The 12104-nt window shown below is 36.0% G+C and overlaps 1 protein-coding gene across 3 annotated transcripts in view; it reads left to right on the plus strand.

Moving 5' to 3' along the window:
- Positions 1-718: 718 nt before the first annotated feature.
- LOC114658121 (amiloride-sensitive sodium channel subunit alpha-like) overlaps positions 719-12104 on the plus strand; it is an 85215-nt gene continuing 73829 nt past the window's right edge. For all 3 annotated transcript variants that reach the window (XM_028810173.2, XM_028810174.2, XM_051932000.1), the window contains exon 1: positions 719-851. The gene's annotated coding sequence lies outside the window, so the exon portion shown is untranslated. The remainder of the gene's footprint in view (positions 852-12104) is intronic.

A 12104-nucleotide genomic window follows, 5' to 3' on the forward strand; every position in this document is an offset into this window, starting at 1 on the left:
TTAATACATCTTGGGCCAGGAAAGATCCAGCAGTATAATTGCAAGCCCTAGTAACATTCACTTTCAGTTATAACCACAAGGGAAAGGTTACGAGTAACTCAAAGCAAAAACCACATGGCCGTTCCTTCCCTATTGCAGTCATATTTGTCAAAGACTTTTAGTGCCAGGAGTCAATTCTACTTGTAGTTAGAATATTTAATGTGATTTTGCATTTAATTTTGTTTTGCGTTACTGTCTATGTAATAATATTTTTATTACGGTAAATTTATGGCTGCAACAGCATGGGAAATGCCTAGCATATATGTGGCTCTGCAGTAAAATTCTGAGCTTTCATTCATTCATTCATTCATTTTAACATCCAAAGATGTCAGGTTAGGTTCATTGGTAACTGCATATCTGTCATAGGTGAGGACCGGCTTCTATCCTGAAACTGATAATGTATGAACCAGTCTCCTATGACTAGCTTGTTTGAAAATAAAATAATGATTGAATGTTTTAAATTCTGACAAAGTTTTTTTTATCTACAATGCATTAAAATGAATGTTTTATGTTAATAATTAATTCAGTTTATCTCCAATTCTCTTAATTTCTTTCTCTCTCTCTCTCTCTCTCTCTCTCTCTCTCTCTCTCTCTCTCTCTCTCTCTCTCCCTCTCCCTCTCCCTCTCCCTCTCTCTCAGATCTGGTTAAGGCAAGACTGAAACCAGTTCATTACCAACTTTTCAAAGGGAAAGGCTTTTATTATACAAAGTGTCCCACCCTCTTTCAACTCCCCTTTCAATAGTGTAGTTTCTCTCTTATCACTTTTACATTTTCAGGGATCTTCAGTGTGCAAAGCTTCTAAGCATTCAAGGTAAGTTAACTATTCTTATTACTAGCCTTTTTGTATGATTTTTATGTTAACAATTACTGTTCTATTCCTGCTGGAATTTTAAAATATGAAGAAAGTTTTAAAAGCAGAGATTTTTTTATAACAAAGCTCTGATTGTTGACATTCTAGACAACCTCTTATATTTTACGGTATTTTGTTGGGATTATGGCACACTCATTTCTGTGTTCATAAATAAGATAGATTTAACCTTTCATAAGTATGATATACAGTAGGTTGGACAAACTACATGGGTTATCTCTTCAGACAAATACCATGTAAAGTACACAGAAATTAGCATTAGTGTTTATTTATTACAACACTTTTATTTCAAATGCAGTACAATGGTTATTATATAACTATCTGAACAATGAACCAAAAACAAAGAACAACTGAGAATGAATGAAATAAATGAAACATCATCTGTTGTGGTTAGTTTTTAAAACATTTAAACAAGATCTTCAATTATATACTGTGGAAATATGGCAGTATCCCAAACTGGGTTTAATAATAAAGTATTTTAAAACTTTTTCCTTGAAACACTTATTATGATTAATCTAGATTTAAGTAACTTTAAAATAATAGGTGATGTTTTTATGTACAGTAATTAACTGTTTTTCCAATATAATTGTACACCTCCAAAACAGTTTTATTTATAATTAATTTAATATTTGACACAGATGGTAGTTCTATGCTTGACAGTTTGTGGTGCATTATTCAGCCTTTGATGTGTAGTTAGCATGTTCTTTCTGTGTTAATGTGGATTTTATATGGGCATTCCAGATCCATTTAAAAGTCCAAAGACCTACTAAATAATATTATATAGGTCAATGTTGCCTGACACCCATAATAAAAGATATCTGTCAATACTTGGCTGCAGGCATTAACAGCCATAAAGTGCAGTTTGCACTATTTTAAAGGCATTTCACATTTTGAACATCGAGTGCTGCCCTGTAGCACAGTCCATGGTGCTTCCAAATGAGATCCGCAGAGAGCTGGGATCAGTCATTGTCTATGTGTAGTTTATATGCTTTTCCCGTGTCTGTCAGGGTTTTCTCCATCCTTAAGATTTACACATTAGGTTAATTAGCAATTGTAAATTGGCTAGATTACATAAGTGAGGATGGGTGAGTGAATGCAGGTTAATTTGGTGCAAAAAGCGCTGCCCTGACCTGGGTTAAAAAGTTCTGAAAATGGCTTTTTGCATGAATGACAGTTTGAATAAATTAAGGAATTAAAAGGTGTTACATGTTGCTGCAAATTTTGAACATGGTCAAAGGAAGCTGCAATGTTTCTGCCAAGTGAAAATAAATACTAATAACCTAGGTCATTGAATAAACATTAAACTGTACTTTTGCACAACATAGTTTCTCAGTAGAAGGTGCTTGACCTTCAGGTGCTAGTTGTTTTGTGCATCTGTTAAAAATATAATACTTAATAGTTAGGAAAATGATAAGAGAGCTAGAAATACAGCAACGAGCAACAAAAATGCTCTCTGCTATCTGCTCTTCTTGATAGACTTCCACTGGTCTTCTATGGCCTGTGTCCCTTTATGAAAATCTGAAAATAGTTCAGGAAATCGTCTACACAGGCAGGGCGTACTATCCCTAGTGGCTGACAGTATATCTGTCCACACTGGCACTTATAGATGATCTCCAGTCATGAACATTGTTTTCCGTTTTTAATCATTGACCCTACTGACCCTGATCCAGCTCCCAATTCCACTTTTCTACTCTTTAAATGCCTTATATGATTCCTAAGCTCTCCTCAGGCATACATATTTATGCAGAAGCTCAATAATAGGGGTCTTGTCTTGTAGATAACAACTATGGCGTCATTCCGAGTGTTTGCTTCTTCAACTAAAGACTATGATCAGCTGTAGAAAGCATGGGTTTGACAGTAAAAAGAAAAATGAATAACCAAAAAAAAACACAGTATTCGTGCCCTACTTCCACATATCTGCAGAATGACTTTATAGGTTCTTTTTTAAACGTTTCTCCTGCAGTCTACTGAAGAGGATGCGTGGGTTAGTCCCCTGGAAATGTACTTGGCACATCCACATTCTATTCAATTACTCATTTATTCTCCTTTTTATCCTGATGTAGGCTGAAAGCTAAAAGATCAGGCCATCTTAGTCATAGCTAGAGTCTCAAGTTCCTCTTGATGAATTCCCAGACATAGCCAAGCTAGTCTACCCCAGGGCTTTTCCCAGTAAGCTGTGTCTGATATCCCCTATATCCCTTAGAACTACAGAATCATCTTTTGTGCTTTTAGTCAGATTCTTTCAGTCACTAATCATAGTTCTCAGCCATAAGTAAGGACAGAGATGCAGACTGACTGCTAAGTTGAAAACTTTGTTCAACAATGTTACCATCAGACTCCTGTACAACTTTCACTTAAAGGATATCAAGGTGCGCTCAGTTTGAGAATCTTTGTGGATAATATTGTTCTTTTGGACTGATCTCTGACACAGATTTTTTAAATAAATGTAATGTGGTTTTGATGAAAAGAATTAGCATCTCCTAATCTACAAACATGGTCCCCTAATATTAAAGAGTAGCTTGCTCTCCATAAGCTGCCCTAAGAGGAGTTCAAGGATCTAGAGGTGAGGATGGGATTGTGAGATTGTCCAACTATTTAAGTATTTTATTAATATAAAAATTTTTATCCTTCTTTTTGAACTATTTAATTATTATCATCATTATTAACAAGAAGAAGAAGAAGAAGAAAGTATTTTGTACATAGTGCCTTAGGTCAAAACCAAGGTCACTGTACAAATATAAATTAATAGGTACGCAGAAAGCCACAATATTAGATGACATAATACAAACAGAGAATATAAAAATTAAACATCAGGGTCCTCGTGCATAACGCCGTGCATAGACTTCACACTAAAACATGGTGTACGGACAAAAGCAGAAATGTTTGTATGCACAAAAAAATCCAGATGCATAAATCTGTGCATTCGCCAACTTCCACGTTCTTCAGCTCCATAAATCCCGGTCAGCGTGAAAAGTAACGCATGTGCACACACCTGCTGCCACTCCCCAAACTCCTCCCAGAATTACGCCTTTGTGAATATGCAAATCAATATAAATAGCCCTTAAGCTCAGCATTCTGTGAAAAGGCAATGGCAAAAGCATGGGGGGAAATAGAAGAATTTCAGTGAATACCAAGTGGAGGCAAGGAAAAACGTACTATTTGTTGGTTTAAACAGTGATATAAACAACAAAAGGATGTTGATCGAGTGACATAGTGATCAGAGAAACTCGAAAGCTCAAGTTCACAAAGTCGCACAGTGCTCGAAATAAAAAAGAAGTTGTCAGATATCAAAGTCGCTGTGAAAAGGCGAGTCGTAGCCCACCGTCTGAGTGTCATATGAAAGCTTATTACCTCATAGGGTACAAAGAAAAGAAAAAAAATAGGGGCACAATGGGAAAAAAGCTTGAAATGTCAACTTTAATCTTGAAATTTCCACTTTAATCACGTAGTTTTATTTTGTCATTAAAGTAGAACATCATAAACTTCATTTTAAAATCGTTTAATTTACTAGTTTCTCTAATCCCATCGTAACTAAAGTAGCACATTAAATGCTTTGTTTTGTACATGTTCTTCTATGTGCTCTATGTGTGTGAATCACTACTTGCTTCATAAACGGGCTTTCTCTTCTTCTAACAGGACACAGAATCCATTACATTCATGATATTACAGTTCTACAAATAATTTAAATACTGAGATGTATACTTCATATCATTTTCATGATGATAGGAGTTAAAACATATATTAAACATGGGAACACGATGGTGCAGTGATAGTGACGAGCTGGTGCCCTGTCCAGAGATTGTTCATGCCTCACGCAAGACACTTGCTGCGCCGTGCGCAACCTTCGATGAAATAATTTATTGCAGCAGTACTGTCTCTTTCAAACATACTAACCCCCAAATACTGTCCTTCCTTTTCTTTCTCCAAATACCCAATCACCACACAATCAACTCTGTGATAGTTGTAAAGCCATCTGTAAGCTGAGAACACCGATTCTTCAAAACTTTTAAGGAACATTGAAATATCTTCATAGTACATGTTTAATTATTCTATCCATCTATCCTTCCAGTGTCGCGCCAGCCCCAGCAAGAATACAGCGCGAGGCAGGAACAATCCGTGAACGGAGTGCCAGGTCCTTGCTTGCGCTGAGACACCGTGTCCTCACATATTTAATTATTAACAATATAGATTATTTAAATGAAGTTAAAGTTTTATCTGTATAATATAATAAACATATTTTGCTGCATTTCATCTTAAAAATGATATTGTCATCATACGTAAATACGTGCTAAAGTGGCTCAGGTTGTGTAATATTATAACTGTATCGCAAGTTTACAGTGAGGTAATTGTACTTATAAGTACAAACTTTTTTTACAAGGAGCACTTGATGGACTGATTGATTGCGTTTATAGTTCTTGGCATGAAACTGTTTCTGAACCGCGAGGTCCGTACAGGAAAGGCTCTGAAGCATTTGCCGTATGAGAGCAGTTCAAATAGGCAGCATGTGCTTGATGTTGTATACCGATAATTCTCTTTCCGATCAACAGTGCTTTAGAGCTGTGATTCCACACTCAGATACAGTGATATAAATACTCTGAGTGGTACAGTGAGAGTAATATGGAAAAAGATGATCTGCTGTGGCAACCCCTAACAGGAGCAGCTGAAAGAAAAAGAAGAAGGTGCAGAGAGAGTAACAATGCTAAAGCAGTTATGGTATTTGGAATAGTTTGGCTATTCCATGGACCATTATATTGTTACAGGTTAATTACAATCAGATGCCTTAAACTAATAAACAATATGCGGTTAATTTCAGTGTATATGATAAAGCCGCGTCAGGGATGTGGATCTAAAAAAGAAAGGGAAACCATACTGGAACAAAAGTACTACTTTGACGCTGGGTGCCGCCAGTTTGCAAAACCGAGCGGAGAACTTGTGTACGCCAAGGTTTAGGCTATTGTGAAAATGTGCGTGGCTTTACGCCAAGCTTAGGTTTTATAAATCGTGATTTGAGAGTGGAAACGGGAGTATGCAACATTTTTGTGCATACTTACCATTTATACATGAGGCCCCAGAAATGTACAGACAAATAAATGTAACTGTTAGATCTTAATAAAGGAATGGTAATATTTGGTGAATAGATATGATTTAAGGCTGGACTTGAAAGAAGAAAGGTTTGTTCGGTTGTGGAGAGACAGAGAAAGAGTCTTCCACAGTTTTGGGAGCAGCCACACAAAATAACCGCACTCCCACAATATACAATTTTGTTTTGGGAACTGGTATATAAAGTTGAAGATGAGCAGCAAGATGAAATTGGGCAAGACCATCAAATACTTTAAATGTAATGTGAGGAGTTTCAATTGAACATGAATAATTACAGAATCCAATGTAATTGGAAAAGAACAGAACTGATATATGTGGATTTCCTGGTATGGGTTAGTTGCCAGGGTGCTGAGTTTTGGATATGTTGCAATTTATTGAATGATATGACAGGGAGACAAGCAAAATGAATTTACCGTATTCCACATGTGAATTGATAAGAAAATCACTTTAGGATTAATGATTCACTGATAGAGAAAGCCAAGCAAAATGACACCTTTTATTGGCTAACTAAAAAGATTACAATATGCAAGCTTTCGAGGCAACTCAGGTCCCTTCTTCAGGCAAGATGTAACCAGAAATATTCCTGCAAGTTTATGGCGATATGAAAGATTTTGTGCCTGACCTTCTCTGAGTTGCAGAACAAGGCATTTTTCAAATGTAAACACATAGATAAAACTAAAAAACAAGATTATGGCTGAAGGTCAGGCACAAAATCTTTCATATCGCCATAAACTTGCAGGAATATTTCTGGTTACATCTTGCCTGAAGAACGGGTCTGAGTTGCCTTGAAAGCTTGCATATCCATCCATCCATTTTCCAACCCGCTGAATCCGAACACAGGGTCACGGGGGTCTGCTGGAGCCAATCCCAGCCAACACAGGGCACAAGGCAGGAAACAATCCTGGGCAGGGTGCCAACCCACCTCAGAGCTTGCATATTGTAATCTTTTTAGTTAGCCAATAAAAGGTGTCATTTTGCTTGGCTTTTCTGGTTACAGAGAAAGAGAAGGGAGGAGTGTATAAGGAATTGTATCATTTACAGAACTAATTCATATAAGTAATGTTCAAATAAAATGACAAGGGAGCTTGCTGATGGCTCACTCACTTGCTAATGGACTGTATATCTACCATAACAATTTAACATCTGAGTGCCTTCTTGTTGGAAGTCATTGAACCGTACAGCCTTTGAACTTTTCCAAGCCATTTGGAGATAGATAGCAAGGCAAGATCTAAGCCATAGAGCACAGATTTTCCCATTTCTTACTTGATGATGTTGAATTAGTGCCTTTAAACTGTTTGTTTCAAAAAGTTAATTCAGCACTAAAGTCAACCCAAGTACTTTTGTTCTGTAAGGTTTAATTGTTTTTTTCTCCTCCACCTGTGTGAGATACTTGTTTGTGCATTTCTGGGGCACAATTAGTTTATATGATAAATTTACCTAATTTTCAAAGAATGTGAAAAATGCATTATTAACAAAAAGAAAATGTTTTTTCATTAGTACCACTCTTGCTATAGCTCTCTATAGGTATTGCTAAGTACCTTTAAATGACAGTCAATCAGTAGTACCTACCAACAAAGATTAAAAGCAAATAATGTCCTCTAAGTTTGGCTGAACCTGATTTTTTAATGAAGTACCTAACATAAAAGGAAACTAAACAGTAGTAGTATATTCACAAAGCTAGCACTTCCAGAGTCCCTTCAAACTGGAGTTGGGTTAATCTCTAATAAAGATGATAAAAAATTTCCATCTATTTGTATAATTCATTTGGTGACTTTGAAGGTTTTGTAAAGTCTCCCCTATGTGGCAAACAAGGCACTGCTGAATCAAATAATGTTTTTAAACTATTCTGCAGATAAAATTAAAAAACAGGAAACATATATCAAAACAATGAAGAAGAGAATAAGTAAGAAAAATCTAAGAACTAAAAAAGATTGCATCTACAGCATATGGAACAGAAATATTCTCGTTTAAACAGAACAAAATAAAACCAGCACTGGTCTGAATTATAATGTTTTAATAATGACATAAGATTAACTCTCATAACCAGGCGCCATGCTGTATTTTACTAAGAGATTAGAAAATGGATGCACTTCCTGGGATTTTAGCACTTGCTTTCTAGTTCCTATTTATTTTAAAGTGATTTAATCCTTTACAATGGTTTATTATGGAGATTTTAGGGCTTCCAACCATTGATAAAAGAAGATCAGAGCAAAGGATTGTTTTGATTGGCTCTTTATTACTTTGTTTGCATCATAAAACTGATTTAAGTGCAAGCTAAATAGTGAGATCTAAAACAGCTGGTTAATAAGTAACTCTTAGAAAAAGGAAAAGGATTTTTAAGGAAAATTTAGGTAAGAATCCAGGTAAAAATAATGTTTTTAAAATGTTTATTAACAAAAACTGAGTCTACTTTCTTTAGTAATATATATATATTGTGATATAGGTGCCTTATTGGCGCCGATCTGACACAGACTGACACCAGAGTCACGGGTAAAATAAACACAAAAAGATTTTTTTTTCAGCTGTGGGACACGTCTTCACTGTGTCCCACCGGCCCTAACACAGTCCCAAAAATAACCCAAAGTAAATTACACCCCAAATCACACTCTTCTTTTCTCTTCTCTTCTCTTCTCTTCTCTTCTCTTCTCTTCTCTTCTCTTCTCTTCTCTTCTCTTCCTCCACTCCTCCCAGGGCAGCTTCGTCCTCCTCCTCCCGACTCTGGTGCCCTGAGTATTGGCTGCAGGCTCCCTTTATAGCCCACCTGGAAGTGCTTCAGGTGGTATTTAACCTAAATTAGACTGCACTCCCGGGTGTGGCTGCGATGCCGCCCATACGGGCTCAGGAAGCCTTGCAGCTCCCCCTGGCAGTGGCCACAGAGCTCAACCAGGATGAGCTCTGGTGTTGCATGTTACTGGCCTCGATGCAACCCAGGGGGGCTGCCCTCAAGTGTTCTGGGGGACGTAGCCGTGCATTCCATGGCTGCTCCCCCGGATCTAGTGTAGAAGGGGCATCCCGGCCGGGCATGGGTCCTGGGCGTTTGCCACAGTGCCCCTCTCTCCGCTGAGCCCCATGAGGCATATATATACATACACACACACAGACTTTCACTACATGGTATTTTGTGTTCTAATTTAATGTTGTTTTGCTTTTATTTTAAATACTGTACTTAAAAATATTCTAGCGAAAAAAAGTTCTTTAGTCCTTTTACTATGACTGTATTTTAGCAGATACATTGTTTTCAGAATGGCTACATTGAGAAATAAAATATAAGTTAGTATTCTGAAAGATGACACTATAACTACATAATGAGAGATAACAATCTATTAAGTGCTCATTAAAAGAAAATAAAAGAAAGCTTAACAGCTCATGATGCTGCTCATTTAAACAATTTATAAAACAATTAAAACGTCTAATTATAGTCTTTTTAAAAATCATATATTGTTTAATTTATTTAAAAGTGGTTAAAGTGAGGTTTAGACAGTCAATCGTGTGACAGTCTTTCAATACATGGCACATGTTTTTTTTAAATGCATTTCACAAGAGATTTAATAATCTTCCATCCTTAGAATGGCAAACAAATCTTCATGACAGTGAAAAACACAGCCATCTTAAATTTTCTAAGATATTTCCCTAGTGACTGGTTGTCTTTTTAAAAATAAAAAAAGATATCACACAAAATGCATGACCTGTTATTGTATTTTTATGCAAATATTATAATTTCTGCAAAGTGCAATGTTCCAAATAATCATTTATTACTTCTACACTGTGTATAAGTTTGAGGAGGATCCTTGATAAAGATTTTATATAGGTTTATGGAGCCACACTCATTGTTCTTTTTGCTTTTTTATTTTCATTTTTTACTGATTTTAATGAGAAGCAGATAACATTCCATAAGATCAAGTCACACTTAAAAAAGCAAAGCAAAATTCAGTCCCTACCCATTGTTCTTTTTTCACTCAAGATTTGAACAATTGTTTCCAGCTGTTACATCTATTTCACTGTACTCTAAATTTTATCTTGGCATGTCACCTTAAACAAAACATAATCAAATTGATTGACAACTCCAAATTAGCCTGGTATTAATGAATGTGGAGTTGTAAATAACTGCACCCCTTCATAATCTGTCCATTCAAAGGTTGATTCCTTCCATTGGCCTGTTGCTGCCACCCACAAGTGTCTCCAGTCCTCCATGATTGGGTATTGGAAATGAGAGGCTCAGAAATCATTACCTAGGTGGTTGGTTGAATAAAAGAGAGAGCATTTAAACATACAAAAAACTAGCACCTGTATTTTCTTAGGAAAGAATCATGTCAACATTTGTTAATTACGTAACATGCCCCTTCACCTTGCAAGCCAATGAGCCTTGTCTTTATCATCTACAGTGATTATCTCTATAAGGGAAATATTAAGGGCTAAAAGTTTAATTGGTCGTCTTGTCTCCTGCAAATATACTGTACTATCTTTTCTTCTATGGTAACACATGAGTACTGCCCTGTGATTATACTGTTTCTTAACCAGCCATGGAATGGGTAAACCAGGAACAAGACATTTCTCCTTTCACTCTTCTGCTAAAATACATTATACATATCATGTTTTACATAGTTTAAAAAGTCATGCAATTTTAGATTAGGTACAATGTATAATGCATCAATTGTATTTTTTACTTAAGCATGTAATTTTAAAAAAACAGTGGTGACATGTTGCATGTTGATTAGCACGTGCAAGAATTTCACTGCACTCTCTGCACTCGATTATACTGACACTATCTTAATACATAATTCGCCTGCCTCCTCACTCACTTACTCACATCCGTTCGAAGCCGAATGCGCAGTTGCCTTCTGCGCAGCTGCCCGAAAAACCTTACGAGACCGACATCCAACCCCAACATCATGGCAGGCGGTGGATTTACGGCCGCAAAAATTCAAACAGAAAGGTGACTTTGATTAAAGCCCTAGAGGCCTGAAAGGCGATTTTGACTACAGCTCAAGGCCTAATTACGCATTCTGATTCAATTACACATTCATTCAATACACCTATATCAGGTTTGTGGTGCTTATACTTATTACGATTCCATATTGTACTGGAACATTCATCATTCAATATTATACTATAGGCCTGGAAAAATTCATCAACTAACAGTACAAGCCTGTACAGTGATGAGTAAAGCGGACTACAATCATTACAAAACAACTTCTTCGTTACTTATCATTTGTTCTTCATACATCCATCCATCCATTTCCCAACCCGCTGAATGCTGACACAAACTCGTGCCCGTTTCATCTTACGTTGTCGAAACGGGCTCTTTGTCTAGTAAACCTATAATCTGAAGCCACCAATATGGTTATTTTAATATGCCACATTGCACTGTGATGAATAACCACTTTACTGATGCTTGTTAAGTGTTATTAAGGCAAAAAGAAGTATTTGGTAGAGTCTTACAACATGAAAATATGTGACTATAGTAGATTCATTATACCGTATGAAGCACCTAATCTAAAATGTGTACCAAAAAAGGGTTAGAATAGCTGCAGTGAACTGTATAAGCATGTATTGGTCTCAAAGATAGATTTTCATATATTTTTATTATATTGTAGAAAAGTGTTCATAATTTTGCTTTGCAGTTTAATAAACTATCACTATGTTAACACATATTGTAACTTTTTTGCTGGTTTTTGATTCTTAATATATTAATAAAGATAAATCCTCATGCAATGTCAACAATCAGAAATTATATAAACATTCATTTGTTAATTAAAAGTAAAAAATGTGCAAATGTAGTACAATCATAGGTGTATTTTACTTTTGCCAATATACGTAGTTTTAGCATATAAATAAAACATTATTTATGCTATAAAATCCATTATTGTATTTTAGTGTTAACTTAAAAATATTTACTTACAGGCATATTTTTCATATGAACAGAAGTATAAAAATCCAGGAAATTCATGAATCAAATCAATCATAGGGAGATTAACTTTTTATTGCGTTTTTGCAGTAGGGTGTGGCCTCTAGATCAGCTGTCAATGTTTACTTTGCCACGTGCCTGGAATTTAATTGTACAGACTACTTGTCTTTCTTTGTTTTACTTTTGCAGAC

This window comes from Erpetoichthys calabaricus, chromosome 9, assembly GCF_900747795.2.
Source record: "Erpetoichthys calabaricus chromosome 9, fErpCal1.3, whole genome shotgun sequence".
In the NCBI taxonomy this organism is placed as follows: Eukaryota; Metazoa; Chordata; class Cladistia; order Polypteriformes; family Polypteridae; genus Erpetoichthys; species Erpetoichthys calabaricus.